Here is a 25,532-nt window from a genome sequence, read left to right as displayed (position 1 = left end):
AATGTTAATTCCATGAAAATTATTGTTATATTGTAGTGTTTAGGGAATAATAACAAGAGGAAAGTATCTGCATGTGTTAATCCCACCTATTGAGAATAAGACCACTATTACAATTTAAAGCCAAATTTGAAGCAAGCTTTAATTAAAAACTGACCAGGTGGATGGGCTCTGGTCAGGTCCATCTCTGGTTCCCCAGAAAAATGGCCCTGAATCAATTTTTGCAGTGGCTTAAGTATTTCCCATCAGGTCCAATCAGGGGCAAGTATATATCCTGATGTATTTCCTGCCTATATCCAATCAGGGGTAAGTGTGCATCCTGATGTATTTCCTGCCCCTGAACCTCCTACCCACATGTGTTCAAGCACATCTGGTACAGATGGTTCAAACAAACTTGTTTAGGGGAATGAAAACCTATGGCTTGTTATCTACCATAAACAATAGCCTCCAACATTTTAGGAACTATCTGTCCTTGGGTAAGGGGCTTGCAGATCAGGGGCATGTTTGTTTCATGGATCTCTTAGGCAAAGTAATTAAAACTTAAAGTGTAACTTTGATTCTCACACATGACCAGTGTGTTCAGGAGCTCACTCTTATCTAATCTCAGCACCCTGCTTCTTGTGATCTCTGTTGAAATATTAAGGTGGGACACACAGAACATAGTATAAAAGACTGGTAGAGTTTATTACAATGTAAACTGGGGCATTCGAAAGTGAGAGTAGCTAATAACCAAAAGGACCATTGCAGAGGAAAACACTGTCACTGAATGAGAGGAGACAACGGCCAGAAAAAAAAAAACATTGTTCTATCTAGTATTCATTTTTAGGTAGACGATTCCTTTCTTTCTTTCTTCCTTTCTTTTCTTTTTTTGATTTGTTTTGTTTGTGAGCCTAGCCTTTAATGGCCAAGCCATCTCTCCAACTCAAGTAGACAAATTCTTAAAGTTTCTAGAACAGACAGCTTTCTACAGGGTGAAGAGCATACTCCTATCTAGGCAATTAAAAAAGCCTTTGTATCAACTCTTAAGAGAGGAGAGAATATCTTTGTTCTTTACCAGAAAGCCTACATCTAGACTCTAATCTTGAGATTTGGGGAACAGTTTAGAATACCATGTCTCTGCCCAAGGCCAGAGACATGAATCAGTTCTCATTCTTTGTAGTAGGACAGGCCCATAGGGTCAAGGAAATTGGCTCAAACCAGTTGCCAAGGCATGCACATAATGTACTTCCTTATGAACCAACCTGGAGTCTGCCTGAGGGCCTAGCAACAGGTGCTGTCAGAGTTCCTGGTCACTGTCAGAGTTCCTGATTGTGCCCAGCCAATGAGGGATGACCACACAATGCCATCAGATTATGACACAGATTGGGTGCTAGGAGGAGGGTATATAAGGCCTTCCCCATTATTAAATAAATGAATTTGTTGTTTGCTCCCCATGTCTCCCCATTCTGTGACTCCCCATGTCTGTGCCATTGACACTGTGCCTTCTCATCCCCTCCCCTGAGGGAGCCATTAGAATTGAGCAACAATTCTTCTGGGCAGTAATCAAAGTCCTGTATTTTCACTTCTTAGTTTTACAAACTGCTGATTACAAGGGAGGGGCCCATTCTCAAGGCCCTTCAAGTCTGCTGACTAGCTATTTAGAATTGGTATGAACACTTTTTTAAAAAAAAAAACAGTTTTGATCCCTGGTTGTTTGGACCAAGCTAGAGACAGAAGACTTGAAAAAAGCAACAGAATTCCCACTGAAGTCTTTCCAAGAACTGGATGTGGTCATTTAATGAGTTCTGATTCCAAGATGAAAAGACAGGTAGCTTCTCTAAATTATCTGTGGTTATTTCTTTTTAGGCTTCTCCTGTGAAATTGTGCCACACAAGCATCCTACTTCATAGATGTCTGTAGACTGTACTGCTTTCCATCTGCTCCTATTGATTTGATTACTGGGTTGTTTCTTCTTCCCCAACTGATTGTGAAGATGGTCCAAACATTATCCTTCTACTCACCAGTCTCTATCAGCCCTAGCTCTTAGGTAATTAACATATCTCTGGAAGAGTAGTTTCTTCAGAGAAAAATATTAATTTATCAATTGGCTCTTTACAAATTTTAATGACACTTTGAGCAATTGAATTAAATGCAAATTTCTGAGAATCCCATTTAAATCTTATTCATTGTGTGTGCATGTGCACACAAGGCTCTATTCAAACTTTAGCATCTTTTTGATGCATCAAGAAAAATTCTTTTTAATTTTGAGGACAACAGTATTTTGCTTAATTGATAGGGACATAAAAATTTTTGTATATAAAACTTTGCAAATCTCAAAAAGCTTAGATTAAGGATTTAAACAAAAGTAAGGGGGATATAAAACTCTAGTTTCTATGCAATAATGTCTTTCAGATCAAATTTTGTTAGATAATACTTAGGTAAAAAGGTTAAATGGTACTGTGAGAGCCAAAGTTACATTTTAAGTTTTAATTACTTTGCCTAAGAGATCCATGAAACAAACATGCTTCTGATCTGCAAGCCCTTTATCCAAGGACAGATAGTTCCTAAAATGTTGGAGGCTGTTGTTTATGGTGGATAACAAGCCATATGTTTTCACTCCCCTAAACAAGTTTGTTTGAACCATCTGTACCAGATATGCTTGATCACATGTGGGCAGAGGTTCAGGGGCAGGAAACATGTCAAGATGTATGCTTGTCCCTGATGGGAAATACTTAACCACTGAAAACTATGACTCAGGACCATTTTCTGGAAACCCAGAGATGGACCTGGACAGACCTCATCCAACTGGTCAGTATTTAATTAAAGGCTGCCTCAAAGTTGGCTTTAAATTGTGGTGGTAGTCTTATTCTAGATTGGTGGGATTAATAGTACCTATCAAAATGAAATGAAAGTGAACTCAGAAATACAGGTATATGAATTTTCAATGTGTTGATGGCCCCAATCTTGTATAAGCCTTGTGCATATAATTATAGTTGCAATAAGTTCACAAATGCAAAGGCTGCAGCATATCTAGAAGACATCTTTTTGTTGCATATTTCCTCATCCTCAGTTCTTCCATTCATTCTGCTCCCTCTTCTGAGATGTTAGCTGAGCTTTGGAGGAAGTGTCATAGCTGTCCTAGTTGGAGGTGTCATAGTGTTTGAATATTCTACTATCACTTAGTCTCAGAACCTTTCTTTTAAGTACCACCTATGGCAGTAAGAAGTTTCTCCAATGAAGGCTGGATGCAGCACTAATTTACAGGTATAAATATGAATATCTAGAAGGCAGTTTGAAAACATGATTGCTTAGCATAACAATTGTAGTAAGCTTCACCCAAGTTAGTGTGATCTCCCAAGCCAAGGGCTCTTATCCATATTTACAGAACCAGGCATAAATTTCCTCCAGTGACTAGAGCCTCAAATCCAGTCTGAAAGTGGTTAGTTACTCCCATGACGTTCATGCCATTATTATACAAGAGGACATCTTGACCAGTAGGTCATTATGGACTTAAAAGTAACTCATGCTTTGAGGCAAAGAGGTGTCATTATTTCTGTTTTATAGACACAGACATGTTGCTCCTGTTTCATTGAATAACTTCCCACCCATGCTCACACAAGTAACTCTAATTAAACTCTGTGGGCCACACACATAAAGAAAACATAAAAGTAGCAAGGGGACTCATTAAAATGAAGGATGCTAATGGGAGAGAGAGTGGGATATTCAGGAAGGGAGTCAGGTAAAATGACTAAAATCCACTATATAAATGTATGAAACTGTCAAACAATAAAAATGGAAAAATAGAACACAGAAAAACTTTTAAAGAGACTTTTCATAGTAAAAATTGTTCATAATAGCCAAAAGCTTAGGAATAACTCAGGACAGTTGATGTCTTGTACACATGTGTATATACAAACACACAGTGTATGCCAATACACTGTCTAATGGAATGTGGACATTAACTTCTTGCATAAGAATCTCCAAGGCCTCTGGAGTATTGTGCAAAAATAATGATGCATCAGATAGGACTGCTGGATACAAGTAGCTTTAGTCACCAGCATGAAGGAAACATTGCCATGATCAATCAACAGGGGAATTAATTCACCACATCTCCCAAGCTTTTAATCATCTGCCATCTCAAGCTCTATTTATCCATTTTAAATGATCTCCCTGATCCGTCGTGATCTCCACTGCTCTTCCAGGAACCAGGAAGATGAACCACACTGCACTTTGCAGCCTTGCTCTGCTGAAACACAGTTGAGGGATGGAATGCCTGACAAAGGCTGCTTCAGAGCCCACAACCTCAGACTTCAATTTCCTCAGAACGATTCTCTTCTTCAAATTAGAAAATATAAGTAAATGACTTTTCAAATCATGGCAAATTGCCAAGAGAGTGATTTCATGCTCCAAATTTGCACTTGTTTGGGTTTCTCTGCTATTTGGTGTTTTCTTCACGATTTCTTTAGCTCTCTGTCCTGCTTTCCAAATGGACCTGCCCACAGTAGCAGTGCTTGGAGACTCTTTCACAGTGACAGCCCATCCAAACTGTACCCACTGTGAGTGGAAAGTGAAGGGGCAGCCCCTTGTGACTTGCCCTCCCTATCAACATCTCTCGTCTCTTGTTTCAGCATTGTGTTATCAGCTGAAAAGACAGGGAAGTGGGCTGAGCACAGAATTCTAAAATTAATTAATTTTTTGTCTTTCTCTTCTGTCAATAAGGTGAGACTCATCAATAGTTTGTGTTCTCATGGAGAACGTCTGGTATCTCACAAATGTTTCTTCTATAAAATTATCAAAAAAAAAAGAAAGAAAGAAAGAAAAAGGAAGTAAATCCATTCCCTGCAATGAGGTGAGAAAGAAGGGCAAGGAAATGCTGTCAGATAATCAATGAAGTGGGCCTCTCTAACCAAAGCCAATAGCAACACAAAATATGATATGTCAACAAAGCTGTTTCAGATGAACTTTGTTAAAACACAGAAAAGAAGCAGACTCCCCTGGCCACCAGAAACCCGTTCTCTGCTCCTCCAACTCTCTTAGAGAGAACCAATTCTAGGGGTGGAGGTTGGAGAAAGACGTTGATGCACCCATTCACGTGTGTCTCACTGCAGTTGTTATATTGTGTATGTGTCGTATACAGTTGTTATAAATGTATGTGTTATAGATCTAGCAACTTATTCTTTCCTCTTTGGTCTTCCTACTTCTTCAAAGAAAGTGACCAGCCTGGGAGGAAACAGAATGTTATAGCTTAGATCTGCAATGTTGCCTAGAGTCCATGTGCTGAAGGTGTGGTCCCCATTGTGGTAGAAGAACTAGAGGTGGGACTTAGTGGAAGGGTTTGTATCATTGAGGGTAGTCTCTTTTAGGAGCTATAGCTCTCATTCCTTTCTCCATGGCTATGAGTTGCTGTCTTAGTGTTTTTATTGCTGTGAAGAGACTCCATAACCATGGCAACTCTTATAAAGGAAAGCATTTCCCTGGAGCTGGCTTACATTTCAGAGGTTTAGTCCATTGTCACCATGGCAGGAAGCATGATGGCACACAGGAAGTCATGGTGCTAGAGAGGTAGCTAAGAGTCCTACATCTGGATCTGCAGGCAGCAGAAAGAGAGAGACACTGGGCCTGGCTTGAGTATCTGAGTTCTCAAAGCCCATCCCCCAGTGACACACTTCCTCCAGCAAAGCAACACTTACTCCAGCAAAGCCACACTTCTTAATAGTGCCACTCCCTATGGGCCTATGGTAGTCATTTTCATTCAGACCACCACAGCTGCTCTGCCACACGTGCTTACCATGACTGCCATGGGCTGCCTTGCCCAAAGGAACAGACAGAAACGACGATGTAGTGATATCTCTAAAATTGCACCAAAGTAAACCTTTTCTCTTCATAAGCTGGTCATGTCAGGTGTTTGTTATAGTAGTGGAAAGCTGAATACACATTGAAGAATGAGCTCCTGGGCACCCAGACTGTAGTGCAGGCATCAGCTTGGGGTCCATCTTTAGAGTTATCCCTTCATAATAACCTCCTGCCTCATACTCATCTTCATTAATAAGCCTTGGAGACCATTGTTTTGTTCCTGTGGTACCCACGTGGAAATGGGCTCTTGAGAGTCAAACCATGCAAAGAATAGAACGTGCAAGTGTTGGAGAAGAGGAGGTTGGATTTAGAGGGCGGTTCCAGCAAGTGGACAGAAGAGGGCAAGAGTGGAAAAGGGGAGAGGTGGCAGTGGCACAGGTTTCAGGGACACAGATGAATGTTCCTGCAAGCTGGCGTATGTCAACACTGGGATTTGTCTACTGACTAACTTAGGCGGAACCAGGGTCCTGGGGTAGGTCATCTGCCAGCTTGTTGATTCCAAGTTCTGCATCCAGCCGCCTGTGGCATCCCTCTGCCCCCAACTGGCCATTATGACAAGTGGTCTCAGGTTACAGAGGAATTGGGGAAACAGGGTCTGGGGCGGAGATGAGCATGATAAGCAGTAACGACCCAGGAGACTGTCAGAGGACAGCTCATTTATTGAAATAATAAACTAGCTTATGTAGCTTCAGTCAGGGGCGCACGGCTTGGGGTGGGGGTGGGGCAGGGAAATGCACCTAATTTGCCTGCGGTGTACTGGATTAAGAGCAGGCAAATGCTAACAGCACATCGGTTCAAATACCAAAGCCCAAAGTGGGCTGCTCAAATTCCAAAGCTGGGAGAGGGAGAGCTACAGGGGAGACGGACACTTTCCAGGCTTATCAGCTGGCAGAGTGCCAGTCACACGATTTTGAGGAGCCAGTTTTCTGGCTGGAAGACAGCAGCTTAAGGGACTCTAAAATGGCCTTCGTTTCTATGGAGTTGAGTGAGCCCAGGTCTGATATGAGTAGGGAGCAGTCCTACTCCTGCCATGCTCTGAGAGCTATCAGGGTATGGACAATGCTCTACCATCTGTCCTTCATCTGGCTTGGGGACCCACAGCCTCCTTAGCACAGGATCACACGCCAGGAGCTACCTACAACTTGGCTTGACCACATTAAACTTTCCACCCAAGACATGCACTTGCTCAGCTCAAATCAGACTGTCAGACGATCAACCCAAGAACAACTGAGTGGCTCTCTAAGGAACGGCTGCTGCCTGCAGCAGCCACGGAACCTGAGAGCTTGCTAGAAATGCAGGTTTAGGCCTCATGTGACTCAGAAGCTGTGGTGGTGAAGCCCTGAGGCCTAGCTTTGAACTAGCCCTCCAAAGGACTCTGATGAACCTTGGAGGTTGAGAACTATCAAAAGTGGTACCAGGATCTCACATGAACAACAGGAAACCTGAAACCCTATATTACAAGAAGAAGTATTTGTAGTATTAAGCAAGAAAGAAGAGAAACAAGGAAAGAACTCATTGGAGTAATTAAGTCATCGGGCTGGAGAGATAACTTAGTGGTTAGGAGCACTTGCTGCTCTTGCAGAAGACCCAAGTTCAGTTCCCAGCACCCATGTTAGGCAGCTCGTAATCACCAGTAACTCCTGCTCCAGGGAGATCTGATGCCTCCTGCCTTCACTAGTATCTTCACATCCCCATACATGGATATATATGCATATACATAATCTAAAAAGTAAACGTAAATCTTTAGGACTGTTGTACACATGAACTCACAGCAGCTACGGCTGCCTGCAAAAGACCTACACAAGATCAGGATTCTAGCACTGCGAAGAGAGGTACTCATGGCCCATCACTGAGGGCCTATTGACAGTTGATGGCTTCTAAGGAAGGCACAATCAGTTTTTGTTAAGGGTGCAGTCCCTAGTGGGTTGAACACACTCTAGCAGATAGCCCCATACCCATGAATATTTGGGCAGTGTAAATTGGACTCAGTGGGTTATTTAAAAAGAAAATAAAGAGGACATAAAGCTAGAAGAAGGTTGGAAGGTGTGGGGCACTTTCTGAGGGGGAGTCAGAGAGATGAGTGGGGGTAAATATTATTAAAATATATTGTGTGTGTATATATATGTATATATATATATATGAAATTCTCAAAGAAAAAATTATTTTGTTTTAGAGAAAAGTGCTTTGGCCTTCCACTGCCACTGGGACGTCTGGACAGAATTAAGGAGAATCAGTAGGTTGAGGAGATGGTTTAGTTAGTAAAGTGCTTGCCGCACAAATGTGGGGACATGGATTCAATTGCATAAAGCTGGGCATGGCAGTGTATGCCTGTAAGTCTAGCTCTGGAGAGGTAGAGCCAGGAGCATCGCTGGGGCCTGATACCAGGACAGTTCAGCTGAGTCAGCAAGCCCCAGATTCAATGAGATAGCTGCCTCAAAAAATAATGTAGAGAGATTAAGAAATACTTCTGACCTAGACTTCTAGCCCCCAGAGGAGTGCACACACATTTGCTCATACACATGCACATGTACACACTCAAATATACACACGAAAAGGATTCATAAATGATATGGAAGTAAATTACTTTTTTGTCTTCTTTAAACTACTGAAGGAAACATCTTGTTCAGTTATGACTATAGGTTGATAAATCAGAGTAGTAGCTGTGCCCATGGCTTTGTGACCAATAAGATCCAATATGTGCAGATCACTCCTGAGTGCTTGCCAAATCTTCCAGATGCTCAACACTACTTCAATCTTGTCATTGCATAGATTAATAAACGTGCATGCTGTAGAAAGACGAAGGAGAGGAAATGGAAGGAAGGGAAGAGAAGAAGGGAGGGGAAGAAGGGGAGAGAAAGCAAGGAAAGTTAGAGCATGAAAGAGCCAAGCTGTCTCTTTAAATTTAAAAGAGTTAGAGGGGGCCTGGGGTGTGACAGCAATCTGAAGACAGAGGCAGAGAATCCTGAGTTCAAGGTCAGTCTAGGTAACATAGTTGGGGTGGGCAGAGGGGAGGAAGAGGAGGAGGAGAAGGAGGAGGAAGAGAAATGGAAACAGAAAGGATAAAGAAAATGAGAGCAGGAGGAGGTGGGGAAGTGGAGAGAAGAGCCAGCTCGGAACCAATAGCTCATAGATGTTCTACTCCTGTGGAAATGCTTATTGAACACAAACACACTCACTCCCATCAGCCATCATGTCCTGTGACTGCTCTGCACCCGACAGGATGCTGAGGAATGGCAAGAACGAGGAAAACCACAAACCTTCCCCAAACTCATCTCAAGTTCATCTAATACAGCAATTGTGAACCCATCCTTCACATTCAAGCACTACCAGTAGTTATTCAACTGAAGATGGGGTGCTTGGGAACTGAAGTGTATCAGTCAGTCTGGCTATGAAACAATTTAAAGTACAGGAAGTCAATGATGACCTCCAGTGAGGTGTGTCACGTTCCCTCCCAAAGCAGTGGGGACTGATGGACTGATGCAGCAAGGTTCCAGGACAAAGGTTGCTTTCAGAATGGGGGGGGGGGAGTGGGAGCTTCTTTCCCTGCCTGGGGAACTTAAAGATGGGGGCAGTAAGGTGTCAAGCTTGGAAAAGTGGTGAAACACCATGATTAAAGCAGAGAGCATGCAGGACGTGGAGGCGCTCCCTATGGAGAGTTTACAAGGTTCCAGGCAAGTTTGAGGTTCTGGAAACCACCGAGATTGGTTTCAACTTTTTAAATGATGCATACTTCTCCAAAGAGGGCATATCAATACAGAATTAGAAACTGCCAATGTTTCCAGTCCACACATATACCAAATACTGGATGGTTCTTGGGGGGGAGGGGGGGATACCACCGGCTGTCAAGTCCATCACTCTTAAATTCTTTATGCTCTCTTGTCTCCACCCAGGGGATCTGATTTTGTGGAGGGAAAACTGGTTTCAGAAAGCCTGCAGGATTGTCTATTTATATGCAAATATAATTCTCCAGTCAGTGACCAGCCTGGGGCGCCCCCTAGAGCTTCATGGAAAGGTGTTTATTAAAAATCCAACTGTTTGCAATCTAGGCTGCAGAGAAGAGTCACCTGGGGACTGCTAAAAACGACTGCAGTCAGGCCACACGTGTGCAGGTGGAGTTCATTGGCATTTTATGCTGTGCGGCAAGAACACCAGAGCTTCATAGTGATCCGCAGATGGGACTGTGGCTCAGCACAGCCCTGGACAAGTATGCACACAGCCCTGGGTTCAATCCCCAGCTACAGGGGGTTCAAGTTGATTACCAGACTAAAGTAATTCTTGATATCGGGGGTATTATCGGGCTGGTTTATTTGTTCTTTTCCAAATTACTTTCACTGTCCTAAGGTTTCTGCATTCCCATATAATTTTACATAGCTTTAAAATTACATTTAATTGGTGTGTGTGATGTGGGGATGTGGGGGTGGTTGTCCACACATGTGGACACATTCAGATGGCATTCAAAAGACAGCCTGCAGGAGTCTAAGGTTGATTGCCTGGGTAGAAAATGCATTTACCTATTGAGCTGTGCTGACACCCCACACACCCACATTCTATTTAGAATCAGCTTAGTAACTTATTTTATAAAAATATTTGCTGGGGTTTGGGCTGTAAACCAGTTTGGGGGAGAATTATCAGGTTTACGTTATTGATTCTCTGATCCATAAAACAGTACCTGTCTCCTTTGATTTAGCTCTTCCATTTTTCTCAGCAACACTTTGCATTTCTCAATATCCAGACCTTGGAAGAACTAGACCCCTCCTACACACAAGCTGATAAAAATGTAAAAAAATCACAGCTTTGAGAAAGCAGGGCGGTTTCTTAAACAGTCAAATACATATCTGTTGCTGGATCCAGCCATTTTCTCCTAGAGTGTCTTAGTTAGGGTTTCTATTGCTGGGATGAAATACCATGACCAAAAGCCAGTTCAGGAGGAAAAGGTTTATTTGGCTTACACTTCCACATCATAGTCCATCACTGAAAGAAGTCAGGGCAGGAGCTCAAACAAGGCAAGAGGTTGGAAGCAGGAACCGATGCAGAGACCATGGAGGGGTGCTGCTTACTGACTTGCTTTCTGTAGCTTGCTCACCCTGCTTTCTTACAGAACCTGGGACCACTAGCCCAGGGTTATTCCCACACACAATGGACTGGACCCACAATGGCTGGGCCTTTCCCCATCAATCACAAATTAAGACTCCACAGACTCACCTGAAGGCCAGTATTATGAAGGCGTTTTTGCAATGAGGTTCTCTCCTCTCAGATGACTATAGCTTGTGTCAAGTTGACAGAAATCCTGCCAGCACGTAGAGAAATAAAAGCCTGTTTGCCCTCAGAACTCAGAAGCATTTGGGTGAGCCTTGAAAACTTTTATTATCTTTCTGCTCCCTGTTATCACCCCCTGAACAAGTCAGTCCTGTGAAAATCCTTGACTTGGGGTTTGATTGTCAGGAAACCAAATTTAAGAGAAACTGCAATTCCAAATATAGAGGAAAATCTGTTTTTTTCTGGGGTTAGTGGTGGTGGCCTGTAATTCCAGCCTTCAGGAGACTGAGGCTGGATGATTGTTAGTTCAATGCCAGCCTGGGCTACATAGTGAGTTTGAGACCAGTCTAGGCTGCATATAAATCCTATCAAGGTAGGACCAAGGGAAGGAAGAGAGGGGAAGAGCCAGTTATTGTTGGACTAAGAGCCTTTCTTGCATCTTTCTTTTCCTTTTTATTTTAATAATAGCCCAATACCACTGACTGGATACATATAAAGAAAAGAGGTTAATGTTAGCTCTCAATCCTGGAGGTACCAGTGGTGGTGGTCTTGTTGTTGGTGGAGTCTTAGGGTAGTGCAAGGCCAGAGAAAGGGAATGAAAGTGTGTACATATGTCGCTTGCTCCTGGTCTTTCTTCTTGCCTTTAAAGCCACCAGCATTCAGTCCTGGGTGTGCTACCAGGATCACTGTAGCTGCTCATAATCTCCTGCCAGAGACCCCTCCCTCCTATACACACTACAGTCAGGTGGTATCTCCACACGCTTAACCCCTCACAGTGAAGATGAATGGAGACTTGGGTGCACTCAAGACACATGCAGACATGAAATACACATCTTGACATTAAAAAGTAACTTGGCATACACGCTAAGAGATTCTTAGGGGTTCTGTACTGCAGAAGGGATGGCAGAAGCAGTGTTTCCTCTCAAAAAGGGTGGGGGAAGGGGTTGAAGAAAGAAAGAAACAATGAAAACAAAAGGAGGGTGGGGGCCAAAGCAAGTCATTGGGAAGCTGGCCGGGACCACGGGGAAATGCTATTGCTGTGATTCCACTGCAGTACCGATTCCATCACCATGGACCTCTGAATACCACAGCTGCATTGCTCATCTGTGCTTGGGCAGGTCAGCGTCTGGCAAAAGTCAAAGGTGACTGGGTCTCAGGCATGCTTGGGCAGAGCTGTGAGTGGGAGGATGTCAGAGCAGGTCTTGAAGACTGGCCACCTAAAGCTCGGTGATCGAGCACGTTTACTAGGATGCCCGGAAAGTGGGGTGGGATGGGAGAGACTGCAGTGCATGGGCCATGCTGGGGCAGTGCATGGGCCGTGCTGGGGCATCACGCTTCCCTCTGACATTCCACAGAAACGGTGCTGTATTTTCTCATCTGCCGGTGGGTGGGAAAGGAGTGTGAGTCATTTGGAGTAAGGATGGGGTGTTAAATCAGCATGAGGCATGGGATTCCCTTCAGGAAAGCAGAGATAAAAGTCTGGAGGGAAAACCAGCAAGCTTGACAGGAAATAAGAAAGGTCAGAAGCAGAAGCGGTCTTACTCCGGAATTAGGTCTTCATATGAGGATGACATTACCTTTCACAGTGCACAGATACACAGAGTCAAGAGGAACAAGTTATGTCGAGGCGCACTGTTATTAATACACAGAAGAGAAATACGCCTGTTTTAGAAACGCCCAGGCTAGTTACGAAGAGAACTCTCAAGGCTCAGTCCACAGTAATCAGTGATATTACAGCAGGGTAGGCGTGTGTCTTTGGAATAATGTGGTTTCTCAGAACACAGTCCCCAAGGAGTAAATTCTGGGTTCCATCCTACAGCTCTCCGTGATACTAGGGAATTGACATGTCCAACTGTAGAGCACGGCTACCATGCAGCAAAACGTTGCTCGAGGGTCTATGGATCTGCCCAAGGAAATTCTAGCTTCTGGGCGATGGGGTTGGGGAGGGGGAGCATGATGGGTGAGGCATCCCCGCCCACACTCAGAGTGATTTTTAGGCTACTTAAAGCAATTTCCTTTTCACATAAAGAGCAACCAAAGCCAGAGAAGGGTCTCCTGTGGGGAAAGGCCATCTCATTGGCAGTTGGTGTGCATAAATCTCATTTCCACAGAAATTGAAGCCTTAGTTTTAAGTTTTATGTGTTCATGGCGCCATCTTCTGGTAAGATGTGGATTTCAAATTACAAACTCAATTCTCCAGCTTTTTGTTCTTTTACACTCAAAAATTATTGAGGACTCCAAGTAACTTTTGCATAGAGCATATGTATCAATATCGGTGATATTGTAAATAATAACTTGGAAAGTGTTCATATTTATGTGTGAGAGTAACAAAATATTATATGAATGTAAATAATTTAATGAGAAGTAATATTGTTCTCCAAATTATAAAATTGGTTAAAAAAATTATATAATATGAGGCTTAAGAAAATATATCTAGATTTTTAATATCTGCTTTTACAATTCAATCTGTCTCAGTATGTTGTTGGGGGGAACTTTTTGTTTGGTTGCTTTGCTTTTATATGTTTGAGTATTTTGCTTGCACTACATGCATTCCTGGTAGCTGTGGAGGTCAGAAATGGGCATCTGATCCTGTGCAACTGAAGTTCTAGATGGTTGTAAACCACCACGTGGGTGCTGGGAACCAAACCCTTGTTCTCTGCAAGAGCAACCAGTGCTCTTTAACTGCTGGACCATCTCTTCAACCTCTCAGTTGCTTTAATCAAAATACATGAAGAAAATCCGGCCTTTTAGATAACTGAGGGTATTTTATTGTATTTGAAAAAGTGACAAGATAACTTTCTGGGATGTAGGTGCACTGTGAATCTGTAAACATATCCGTGAACTATCGCTTCTCTGTTACATTAAAGCACATTGGTCTTCTTTGGGCTTAGGGAGGATGTTCATCAGTGTGCGATTTTGTGACATTGTCTCTCCAAGGAGTTTTTTTGAGAGGTGGGGGAGGGGAAGTTTTGTAGCACTCCCACATTTTAGCATCTCACCTTACATCATACACTAGGAAAAATCCCTCTCTTGTCACCTTCAGAACATACAGTTTCCTCACCAGCCCCACATTTATGAACAGAAACAAGTCAGTGTGCACAGGAAGAGGGCCTTGGCTTCCTTCCAGCCATCCTAAGAGCAGCCTAACTGGCAGAATGCAAGCTGCACTCAAAGCTTCCACAGCAAAGAAACTGAGAAAGACTGACCTTTGACCTCTCAGACGTAGACAGTTGCTGCTTCTAGGTGCAGACTGCCGAAGTTTGTTCATGAAAGCCAGACCTAACAAGTGTCAAATTATTTCCTACCTTTTCTCCAAAAGACAGGTGATCTTCCTAGACAACCTAGAGGAAGATTTCTATTCAACCCTTTTGACTTGAAGCCAACCATGACAACAGCATTCTGTAAAGCCAGAACAAATGTCAGGGATCGTGGGCAGTGTTCACAGTCAGCAAAGCTGGTGACAATCAGGAACCCTCCTCTGGGAGTGCCCAGCATGGCCCAGTGGGGACTCCAGTTGTCCTCCAGCATCCCTCTGAAACGCTGTCCTCCTAGACTGCTTGACCGTGCTTCTTGTGAGCCAGTGTCCTACTCAGGGTTACTATTGCTCTGATGAAACACCATGACCAAACGCAAACTGGGGAGGAAAGGGGTTATTTGGCTTACACTTCCACAATGTAGCCCATTATTGAAGAAAGTCAGGACAGGAACTCAAACAGGGCAGAATCCTGGAGGCAGGAGCTGATGCAGAAGCCATGGAGGAGTGCTGCTTCCTGGCTTGCTACCTCTGGCTTGCTCAACCTGCTTTCTTATAGAACCCAGGACCACCTGCTCAGGGATAGTACCAACCACAATGACTGCGCCCTCCCTCATCAATTACAAGTTCAGAAAATGCCCTACAGCCTGATCTTATGGAGGTATTTTCTTAATTTAGGTTTCCTCCTCTCAGATGACTGTAGCTTGTGTAAAATTGACATAAAACTATCCAGCACAGCCAGGAACTCTTAAGATTACTCTTGCATTAAAAACATGGGTTAAAACATTTAAGTGTGAGAAGTATTTTCATATTGCACATCTAAGACAGAGTTTATTCAGTATGTGTTGTGGAATAGAATATTTGTTTAACTATGTAAAGATGTGTGGCATTTGTTTGTGTTGCAGAATATTTGTTTAACTATGTAATGATGTGTTGCAGTTGTTTAATTATGTAAAAATGTGTTGTTGTTTCCCCTTGCCTGCCTAAGGCACCTGATTGGCCTAATAAAAAGCTGAATGGCCAATAGCTAGACAGAGGAGGGATAGGTGGGGCTGGCGGGCAGAGAGAAAAGGGGAGCCAGCTGGAGGCTAGTCAGCTGGGGGCCCAGCAGCCAGACAGGGAGGGAGCAGGAAAGCCGGTCAACAGTATGTAGATAAGGTAAATAAGACTCAGGGAAGCACATAGATTAATAGAAATTGGTTAATTTAAGTTTTAAAGGCTGGCTAGAAACAAACGTAAGCATAATTAATAGTAAGTCTCCATGTCATGATCTGAGGGCTGGTGGTCCTAGACAGCCTGCTCCAAGTATGTCTAAGACAGACATTGGAGTAGTTTCACATAGTATCTTTTGGAAATTTTTGCCCCATTTATTTGACCTGGAGAGATTCTGAAGCAATTGGTCAGTCTACTGATCCCACTGTGAAAAATGCTATTTTAAGCCATAAAATCCAGACCCCACAGTTCAGGATTGCCTACAAAGCAATTTCTAAGGTGAATGTCAGCTCTCTGTGCCTGTTCTGCAGCTGTCCCCTGGCACAACCAGACAGAGGGACTGTGACATCCTCTGCAACAAAAGGAGTCATTGTCCTCCCAGACTGGGCTAAAATTCATCCCTACTTTTCTACTTTGTGGTTAAATTACTAGTGCTTTGTTTCATCCAGTTCCTTCCTGTTGGCTGAATGCAGTTTGTATACATAAGGTAGAGTGAGAATCACCGTTTTCTCTGTGCTATTATATGGTTCTTTTGAGCTGTTCCTGTGTTATGGTTTGAACATTCAATTTTTGAAGGTCCCTTGTAGGACCCACCGGTGTTATTGATCTGCTTGCCATGTTGTTAGCCAGAGCTATTTGATTTGAAAGTTTATCGTTGTTCAGTTTATTTTTACATTAGTAAGAACATATTCTTTTCATTGCTGTTTCTCTTAAGATATTTTCTGGCTATTTCTATTGATTCTTTTTTCCTCCAAATGAACTTGAAGATTAAGTAAATATTGACTTTGCCTTCTTTTTGCTTTAAGCTTGGCCATAGAAATTTTTTCTAAAGATTTATTTGCTTTTACTTTATGTGCTTGGGTGTTTTGCTTGGAAGTATTTGTGTGCATCATGTGCACGCAGTGTCTTCAGAAGCTAGAATTCCCTAGAACTTGAGTTACAGACAGTTGTGAACTACCAAGTGGGTTCTGGGAACAGAAGCCAGGTCCTCTGGAAGAGCACCAGTGCTTTTAACTGCTGAGCTGTGTCTCCAGCCCCAACAAACAGGCTTTTCACTCTGTTGGTTGCTCCTTGTCATTCTGAACCCTTTCCTTCTGTGCCCTAATCTAAGAGTAACATTTCACAAAATACAAATAAGTCTACCTCTTTTGTCATTAAGACCTTCTGTTAGTCCCTTTTCCTCCAAAGGAACAGACTTGTTTTGCATGGTTCTCCATCCTCTCTTTCCTCTGTCATTTAATCTTGGTTTATCAACATGACTGGCTTGAGAAAAACAAAGCACAACTGAGTGTGTTCACGAGGAAGTTTCCAGAGAGGGTTAGTGTGGGGGTCAAGTACTGAGTGGGAAAGACCCACCTGGGTGTGAGCATCACCAGGCAATAGACTGGGAGCCCAGATAGAGCAGAAGCATGCAATGTGTGGGAAGCTTGTGTGTGTATGTGTGTGTGTGTGTGTGTGTGTGTGTGTGTGTGTGTGTGTACATGTGTGCAAGCACACATCACTTCTTGAATGGATGCATTTTGGCCAGGAATTGTTTGTTTGATGCTGCTGTTGCCTATAGACATTGGACCCAAGACCCAGTTTTTAATTACAACTAGATAGATAGATAGATAGATAGATAGATAGATAGATAGATAGATAGATAGATAGATGATAGTCCTCTGGTGATCTCTAAATTCTCTCTTTCACCTTAAAATAAAGGCATTGAACACAGACTTCAATACTTAACTGTTTTTTTTTTAAATCAATTTTTGAAAACCCTATGTATCTCCTTATCCTCTAAAAGAAGATACTTATTTTTCTTCAGTACAATCCTGTAAGATAATATAGTGTTCACAATGCCATCCAGACGATGCCTTTCTGAACCTTTATTGACACTGCTCAAATATTCAAGTATAGCTTTGCATGCTGCCACCATCAATCAACAGAGATTTTTTCATCACTCTGTCTTGGAAAACAGCAACAATATATCTAAAGGTGTCGGGGCAAGGTGCTGCCCATCTTTGCTGTCAGTTTCACATGACTATTTAGCAAAACAACAACAGAAGGAATCCCACTCCCACCCCCAGTGCCTATCATTCCTGTGGAGCAGGCCTCGCATCCAAACAGAAACCAGTTAGTTACCTTCATAACTTTTATGCCATTATGGCACTAGTGGTCCCATCTTGACCAGTGACCTCTTCCGGCTTCTGATGACAAGTCAGTATTGTATCATAGAAGATCCAGGACTGGCTAGACTATGACTTTGTTGCCCTAGCATCCTCCATAGTACCATCTGGCACCGTGTAAGGTAGCCTAAAGAGGGATAGCTTCCTTGTCAGTCAGTTTGTTTCTCTATGTCCTATATCCAAAATAAATGATGCCTTCAGCAGTAGGTCTTACCATCTAGTTTTAGTAGGCAACCAAAAGCAATAGTTTGTGTTGTCTTGGGTGCCCCTGGGGCCCTCCTAACCAATAGCTTGTAGGAAGTTATAGCTTATAGGAAGCACCTGGGCCAGGTGCTAAGATTTTCCTTCCTATCTTCTGGGAACAGTAGTGTCCAACCCTGCAGGGTACTTTAAATATATTTTTTTTTCATCTAGCTCACAAAAACTAGTAGATCTCAAAAAGCTTCTTCATCTAGTTTTAGTTTTGAAATAACCTAATCCCAACCCACTCATCTCCTCAATTTCTATTTTCTATTTAGCTTTTGTATGGTGATATCTTATTTGTACTGAAATGTTATTTTAATTTTATGTTAATAAATAAAGTTGCCATGGGGTCAGAGCTATTAGAGCCATAGCAAGAGCGTGATGGTTAGAAGAGCTAGGTAGATTTCTGTGTGTTCAGGGATACAGCCAGTATTGGAGACATATGTCTTTAAGACCTGGAGGGCGGTACTTACAGGCAGTGATGAGGCAGTCATGTGGTTGGGTTTAGAACCAATGAGAAGGCAGAACAGAAAGACTATTTAAACACAGACAAACAGGAAGTAGCTCTCTCTCGGGGAAGTTAGGAGCACTGCAGGAGGTAAGATTTTATCTCTGAGCTCTGACCTCTCGGCTTTCTCTTTTACATTGGCTCTGTGTTTCTTATTTGATTGGTTACATCTACACTTTTGTCCTAAAGATTTTCCCCATAATTCCTAAAGGAAGATTTAACATTTTTCTAGCATTTATAGCACTTATTTTGGTTTGGACATTGAATGTTGAGATTATCCAGTTAATCACATTTTCAAATGAATTATGAAGACAAAAAATAAAGTTATTTGTCTCCTTTCCAATTTATTATATTTCAACTCTGTTAAAAGACCAAATGTATCATTTATTTAAGATATGAACATGTAAATTAAGCTTCTTGGTGTTGGATACTTTGAAACTAAAAATCAATAAAAATAAATAAATAAAGGTCAGGATTATCTTAACATAGCACTTCCTCTTAAAATTACAACATGACAGTATTTTTTTAAGGAATGAGACATTTTATTTGGCATTATGAAATAACTTTCGAGGAATGTATTTCATAATTTTACTATATTTTATAGTTTATATTACAAATTAGGAGAAACAGTACATCTGCCTATCTCCCTATCTAGTCCTCTTTTTTATCCCCTCACTCACTGTTGGACAGTTAGGTTTTCTGAGTTATGACTACTGTGAACAATGCCACAACCATCATGGAAGTATGGTTACCTCTTGAAGATTCTGACTACAGTTCTTTTGGATCCAGATGTGGTATGGCCAAATCATAAAACAATTCTGGTTTAACATTATGGGGAGCTTCCATACTGTTTTCCACAGTAGCTGTACCATATTACATTCCTACCAACATTATGCTTGAGTTCTAGTCTTTTCAGTTCTTATTATCTTCTACTATTTGATAATGGTCATTCTAATAGGTGCGAAATGATATCTCATTGAAATCCTATTTCTCACTTGCCTGGTGGCTAATGACAGTGAAATAATTTCATATACTTGTTGTCTATTTGTGTGTCTTCTCTGATGAAATATCTATTAATGTCCTTTGACATTTTTAATGTTACTTGGCAATTTTTTTTGGCTAATGTGTTCCCTATGTGTTTTATGTACTGACCCCATTTCAGATATGTGGTTTGTAAATATTTTCTACAGTACATATATTTCTTTTCTTTTTTTTTTGTGGTTTTTTGAGACAGGGTTTCTCAGTGTAGTTTTGGTGCCTGTCCTAGATCTCTCTCTGTAGACCAGGCTGGCCTCGAACTCGTAGAGATCTGCCTGGCTCTGCCTCCCAAGTACTGGGATTAAAGGCGTGCACCACCACCGCCAGGCAGTATATAGATTTCTGTTAACTGTGTTGACTGGCCATTTTGCTGCATAGAAGGTTTCAGTCTTCTGCCAATCCACTTGCCTAGTTTTTATTTTGTTGTCTGGACTTTTAGTGTCCTATCCAAGAAACATTGCCAAGACTAATGCTAGAAAGCTCCAAGAGTTTTATAGTTTCCGTATTTAATTAATACACTTATTTGAATTTTGCTCATGATAGAAGATCAGCTCACTTTCATTGTTTTGATTATATATATCCTCATGTCATCTGTTGGAGACAATCCTTTTCCCACTATTATCTTAGTATCCCTTGTATTTGACCATACAATCATGGGTAGACTTCTAGGCTCTCTCTTCCTTTCTGAAATGGATAGTGGCCTGCAGTTTCTATTCTGGTATTTTGGTATATTAGAATAATGCTGGCCTCATGAAACCAGTTTAGAAAGAAGTATTACTCTTCTAGATGTTGGTGTGTGTACATGTGTGTGTATTTGAGAAACACCAATATTGTCTTACCTTTAAATATCTGCGGGACCTCTCCAGGTAAACCATCCGCTCCTGTGCTTTTCCTTCTCAAGAGGTTGTTCATCACTAATTTAACCTCTTCAGAAGTTACATACTATCTTGATTTCTTTTTCTGTTGCTGTGATAAAATATTCTGACAATTGACTTAAGGGAGAAGAGGGTTATCTAAGCTCAGTTCAAGGTATAGTCCATAATGGTGGGGAAGTCGAGGCAGTCCCACTCTCCACAATCAGGAAACAGAGGCGTGACTGAAAGCCAATGCTTATAAGCCTATTTTGATTTATGTAGTCCCAATGTGGGGATGCTCCCGCCTACAATTAACATGAGTCTTCCCACATCAATTAATGCAATCAAGGCACTTCCCTATAGGCATTTCTCGTGAGATTCAAGATCCTAACACACTAACAATTAATACTAGCCATCATATGGGTCTTTTCAGATATACGGGTTTTTCAGTATTTGGCCTTAGTAGGTTGTATGTTTCCAAAACATCTGTTTCTTCTGGCTTGTCCATTGGTGTATTGGTGTATAGTTGATTTACATAATCAGTTGTAATTTTTCTCACTTTCAAATTTATGGACTTGTCTTCTGTCTTACTCTCTTAGTCTAGCTAATAACTTGTCAATTTTTCATAGGAAACATAATTTTCTTGATTTCTCTATTATCTTTCTATTTTCTAGGTTGTATATTTCTGTTGTGAACCTTATTTTGTTTCATCTTACCAGATTGGGGCTTAGTTTACTCTTCTGGATTTCTGAAGTAAAATGCATGTTGTTGATTTGAGGTATTTCTTCTCTAACATAGGCAGTTACCACTTCAAATAATCCTGCTAACATTTCTCAAGTTTCTTCAGACTTACATTGTGACCTAACGTGATCTGTTCTGGAGAGCATTCTGTATGCACAAAGAAATGTGTATTCTGCTGCTATGAGCTGTTTTATGTGTCTCTGTGATGGACATTTCTAAGTAGCCCAAACTAGGAATACAAAGTAAATATCAACTTTTGTTTCTAAGTCCTGACTGATCTCTTACAAGTCTGTCTATAGCATTTTTAAAACATCTCTGCTTTCGTTTAAAGATTTTTATCTTTATTATGTGTATGTACATGTGACTGAAGATGCTGGATCCCTCTAGAACTAAAGTTACAGTTGGTTGTAAGACACCCAATATGGATGGTGGGAATCAAATTCTGGGTTTTTGGAAGAGAAGTATGTGCTCTTAATTACTGAGCCATTTCTTTTCATATGCAGGTTTTTCTTTTACTTTTCTTTCTTCCTTTCTTTTGACCTCCCTAGCCCTCCCTCTCTCTTTTTTTAAAAATTTTGTGGGCTAAAGAGATGGCTCAGCAGGTAAGAGCAATTGCTACTTTTGCAGAGATTCTGCTCCCAGTACCCACATCAGACAGTTACAGCATGTAACTCTAGTTCTAGGGACCAGATGCCCTCCACAAGCAATGCGTGCATATGGTACACATACAGATAAGCAGGCATACACACACATAAACAAGTTTATAAAAACACATAATTTTTTAAAGTTTTGCTTTCCAAACTATTCCCAAGAGTAAAAGTTCTGCCCAATGACAGTTTCCTGATTAAAAGATCCTCAGCTAAGTTTCCTGATGAATTTTGTACATAAAGAGCATAGGTTTTGACCATATCTTGCTTACTGGGTATGTAAAGATGTGAGCACCCCAGGCAAGAAAACAGGAAGCCATCTTTCCTTTCTAGGTGTGGCACCACTACCACGTTACACAGGCATTACAACTATGCAAGAGCCAAGCAAGAGGCTTCTGATCCTTCGACCAACTTTGTAAGACCTGTAGGGAGCACATAGCCTTCCTCCTCCTCAATTTCAGGCCTCCAGCTCTGCCCATTTGACCATGAATTTCATGAGGTTTGAATAATCAGAAGCCACTTCACCAGCCACACATATCAGTCTTCTAATGTAGCTCCCGTGCAGAGATTCTGATTGGATACCAGACAGAATTCCTGATTTTGTTTTCCAATCATTTATTCTTTACTGTGTCTGGGAAAAGAGTGAGCCCTGACTGTCCTTTATTTGTGACCAAGTTTAATGATGTATGCTGTTTTGTGTAGTTTAATAAAGTATTATTATTTAATAGTATTTATTAGTATTAAACTACTTAATACTTTATTAAACTACACAAAACAGCATATTTGTTGTTTTATGTTGTTGTTGTATTTTTCTAACAATTTACATGTATTTCCCCACTTTAATTCACAGTCATTTCTACTACTATTACCATCCTAATCATTATACTTTCCTTACTAAAGAGGAAACAGCTGTGCCATATAAAGGTCCCACACAGCTGGTAGGTGAGGAGACAGACTCAGTCCTAGAGTCTAGATCTGGAACCTGGAGGTTTGCTGTCCTAACTGCTCTTCAAGAACTTCAGCCTGTTTACTGAGGGAGACACAATGAAAATCACAATTCACAGAGTATGCCAGGGCAGACAGAGTAGAAGTTTGTGGTAACACTTGGTTGCTCAGGAAGCTGGGAAATGTGTTAATAGCAGACCTGAGATAGGGACTTTAGCAGAAGTACTTTGTCTGGAATGTGGTCCCAGAATAATGAAGTGGGTGAGCATGGAAAGGAGGCTTCTGGGCTTCTTGCTGAACTGTGTAATGAGGTTTGGTCCCATAGGGATTCTCGAGGGACCTTATGGAACACAGCTCACTATTACTCCATCCAAAGAAGGAGAGTTTAAGACATTCATCCATTCATCTACCAATCTTCTCTTGATATTGACCAAGCATTGGCCCCAGGGCAGTTGCCTCTGCTTATCTAGATTGTGCTGACCATAGCTTGTTTCCTGTAGCTTCAGAGAAGAATAGTGGAACTCTACACACTTTTTTTTCATCTTATTTATTTTTCTATTATCAGCTTAATACAGTACAAATTCTTATCCTAATAGTGAAATGTTTCACTGAAGCTTGCCCAGTGATTGAGTAAAACCAAAACTTATTATAAATCACTGTCATCCTAGGGTCCCCCCTGCCATGTAACCTCCCTGGTTCTGGGGGTTGCAGTCTGATTGTCCTTTGCTTTATATCTAGAATCCACTTATGAGTGAGTACATAGCATGTTTGTTCTTCTGGGTTTGGGTTACCTCACTCAGGATGATATTTTCTAGTTCCATCCATTTGCCTGCAAATTTCATGCTGTCATTGTTTTTTCTCTGCTGAGTAGTACTCCATTGTGTATATGTACACATTTTCTTAATCCATTCTTCGGTTGAGGAGCATCTAGGTTGCTTCGAGGTTCTGGCTATTATGAATAATGATGTTATGAACATAGTTGAGCATGTATCTTTGTGGTATGGATCAGCATTCTTTGGGTATATGCCCAAGAGTGGTATGGCTGGGTAGATTGATTCCCAGTTTTCTGAGAAACTGCCATACTGATTTCCATGGTAGTTGTACAAGTTTGCATTCCCACCACAGTGGAGGAGTGTTTCCTTTGCTCTGCATCTTCCCCAACATAGACTGTCATTAGTGTTTTTGATCTTAGCCATTCTGACAGGTGTAAGATGGTATCTCAGAGTCATTTTGATTTGCATTTCTCTGATGACTAAGGATGTTGGGGACTCTACACATTTGATGCATGGACCTGTCTTCCTTGACTATATGGAGCTTGGAGGACTGCGGAGGACTAGCATGGAGCAGCACAGACTTCTGTAACATCTTCATTCAGAGTGGTCAGTTGTGGTGATATTTTAATTGTGCTGAAATGTGATTTTATTTATATGTTAATAAATAAAGTTTGCCTAGAGATCAGAGGTCACATAGAGAGGTCACATAGCAAGCCATAAGCAGAAGTCCAGTGGTGGTAGCCCATGCCTTTAATCCAATCACATGGCAGGCAGAGTCTATGTGTGGTCAAGAACACAGCCAAGCATGGTGATACAAGCCTTTAATCCCAGTACCAACCACGGAGACCTGGAGGTCTGTATAGACAGTCAGTGATGAGGAAGTCATGTGGCTGGGCTTAGAGCCAATGAGAAGGCAGAACAGAAAGTCAACAAAAACACAAAGACAGGAAGAAACTCTCTCTGGGGAAGCAACGGAGGTGAGGTGGTAATATAAGGTAGTAGTGGCTCTTCGATAGTTCTCTGTATTTGGCTCTGTGTTTCTTATTTAATAAGACTGTTTAGAAATTCATCTACAGTCAGTGCACTGATAAGATGCAGGAACTTGCTGTCAATGGAAGACAGAAAAAATCAGAGGTGAAGTCAGTTGGTGATCTCTGTCAAATACTCCTTCATCGTTATCATTAACTTTTTTTTTTCTCAAGGAAGTTGACAACAGAGGCTCTGAAGTCAATACCATGTAAAGGTTAGGGGCAGGATGGCACTAAATATTTTTGCCAATTGTGTCTACAGGAAAAGACTTCATGCCATCCAGAGGCTTGCTAAGCCACAGTTTTTCCTTCTTGTTGTCACTTGGACCTGTGATGCGTTTGATAGACAATGTGTCTTCTCTACTACCTTCCCTTTTATGAATAAAAGCTGACAGGCTCTTGTTAAGTGCTGACCTCTAAAGGGAGATAGGAGAGTTAGTTATTTTTGCCCAATAAAATCGTTCTTAAACTTAGTAGTTTAAAGTGACAGTTTGCCAATGAACTTGAAAATTTGTAGTTGCTGTATGGACTGATGATCTTTGTTTCATGGAGCATACATGGACCAGCAAAGGGCTTGGAGTTGGAGTCTTCTGTAGCCTCCCTTGCTCATATAGCTACTGCTGAAGTTATTGATGGTGCTTGTGTTAGGGTTCTTATTGCTGTGAAGAGACACCATGGCCAAGGCAACTCTTATAAGAAAATATTTAATTGAGGGGGTTCGCTTAAAGTTTCAGAGGTTCAGTTCATTATCATCTTGGTGGGAAGCATGGTGGCATGCAGGCAAACATGGTGCTAGAGGAGCAACTGAGAGCCCTGCATCTTGCAAGTAACAGGAAGCCGACTGTGTATCATACTGAATGAAGCTGGAGCAAAAGAGACCTCAAAACCCACACCTACAGTGACACACTTCCTCCAACAAGACCATATCTACTTCAACAAGGCCACACTTCCTAATAATGCCACTCCCTATGAGATTATGGGGGCCAATTACATTCAAATTATCACAGTGCTCAAAGCCAGCAGTCAACTAGGACCCC

The sequence above is a fragment of the Peromyscus leucopus genome, chromosome 4, assembly GCF_004664715.2.
Source record: "Peromyscus leucopus breed LL Stock chromosome 4, UCI_PerLeu_2.1, whole genome shotgun sequence".
In the NCBI taxonomy this organism is placed as follows: Eukaryota; Metazoa; Chordata; class Mammalia; order Rodentia; family Cricetidae; genus Peromyscus; species Peromyscus leucopus.
This window is presented reverse-complemented; position numbering follows the sequence as displayed.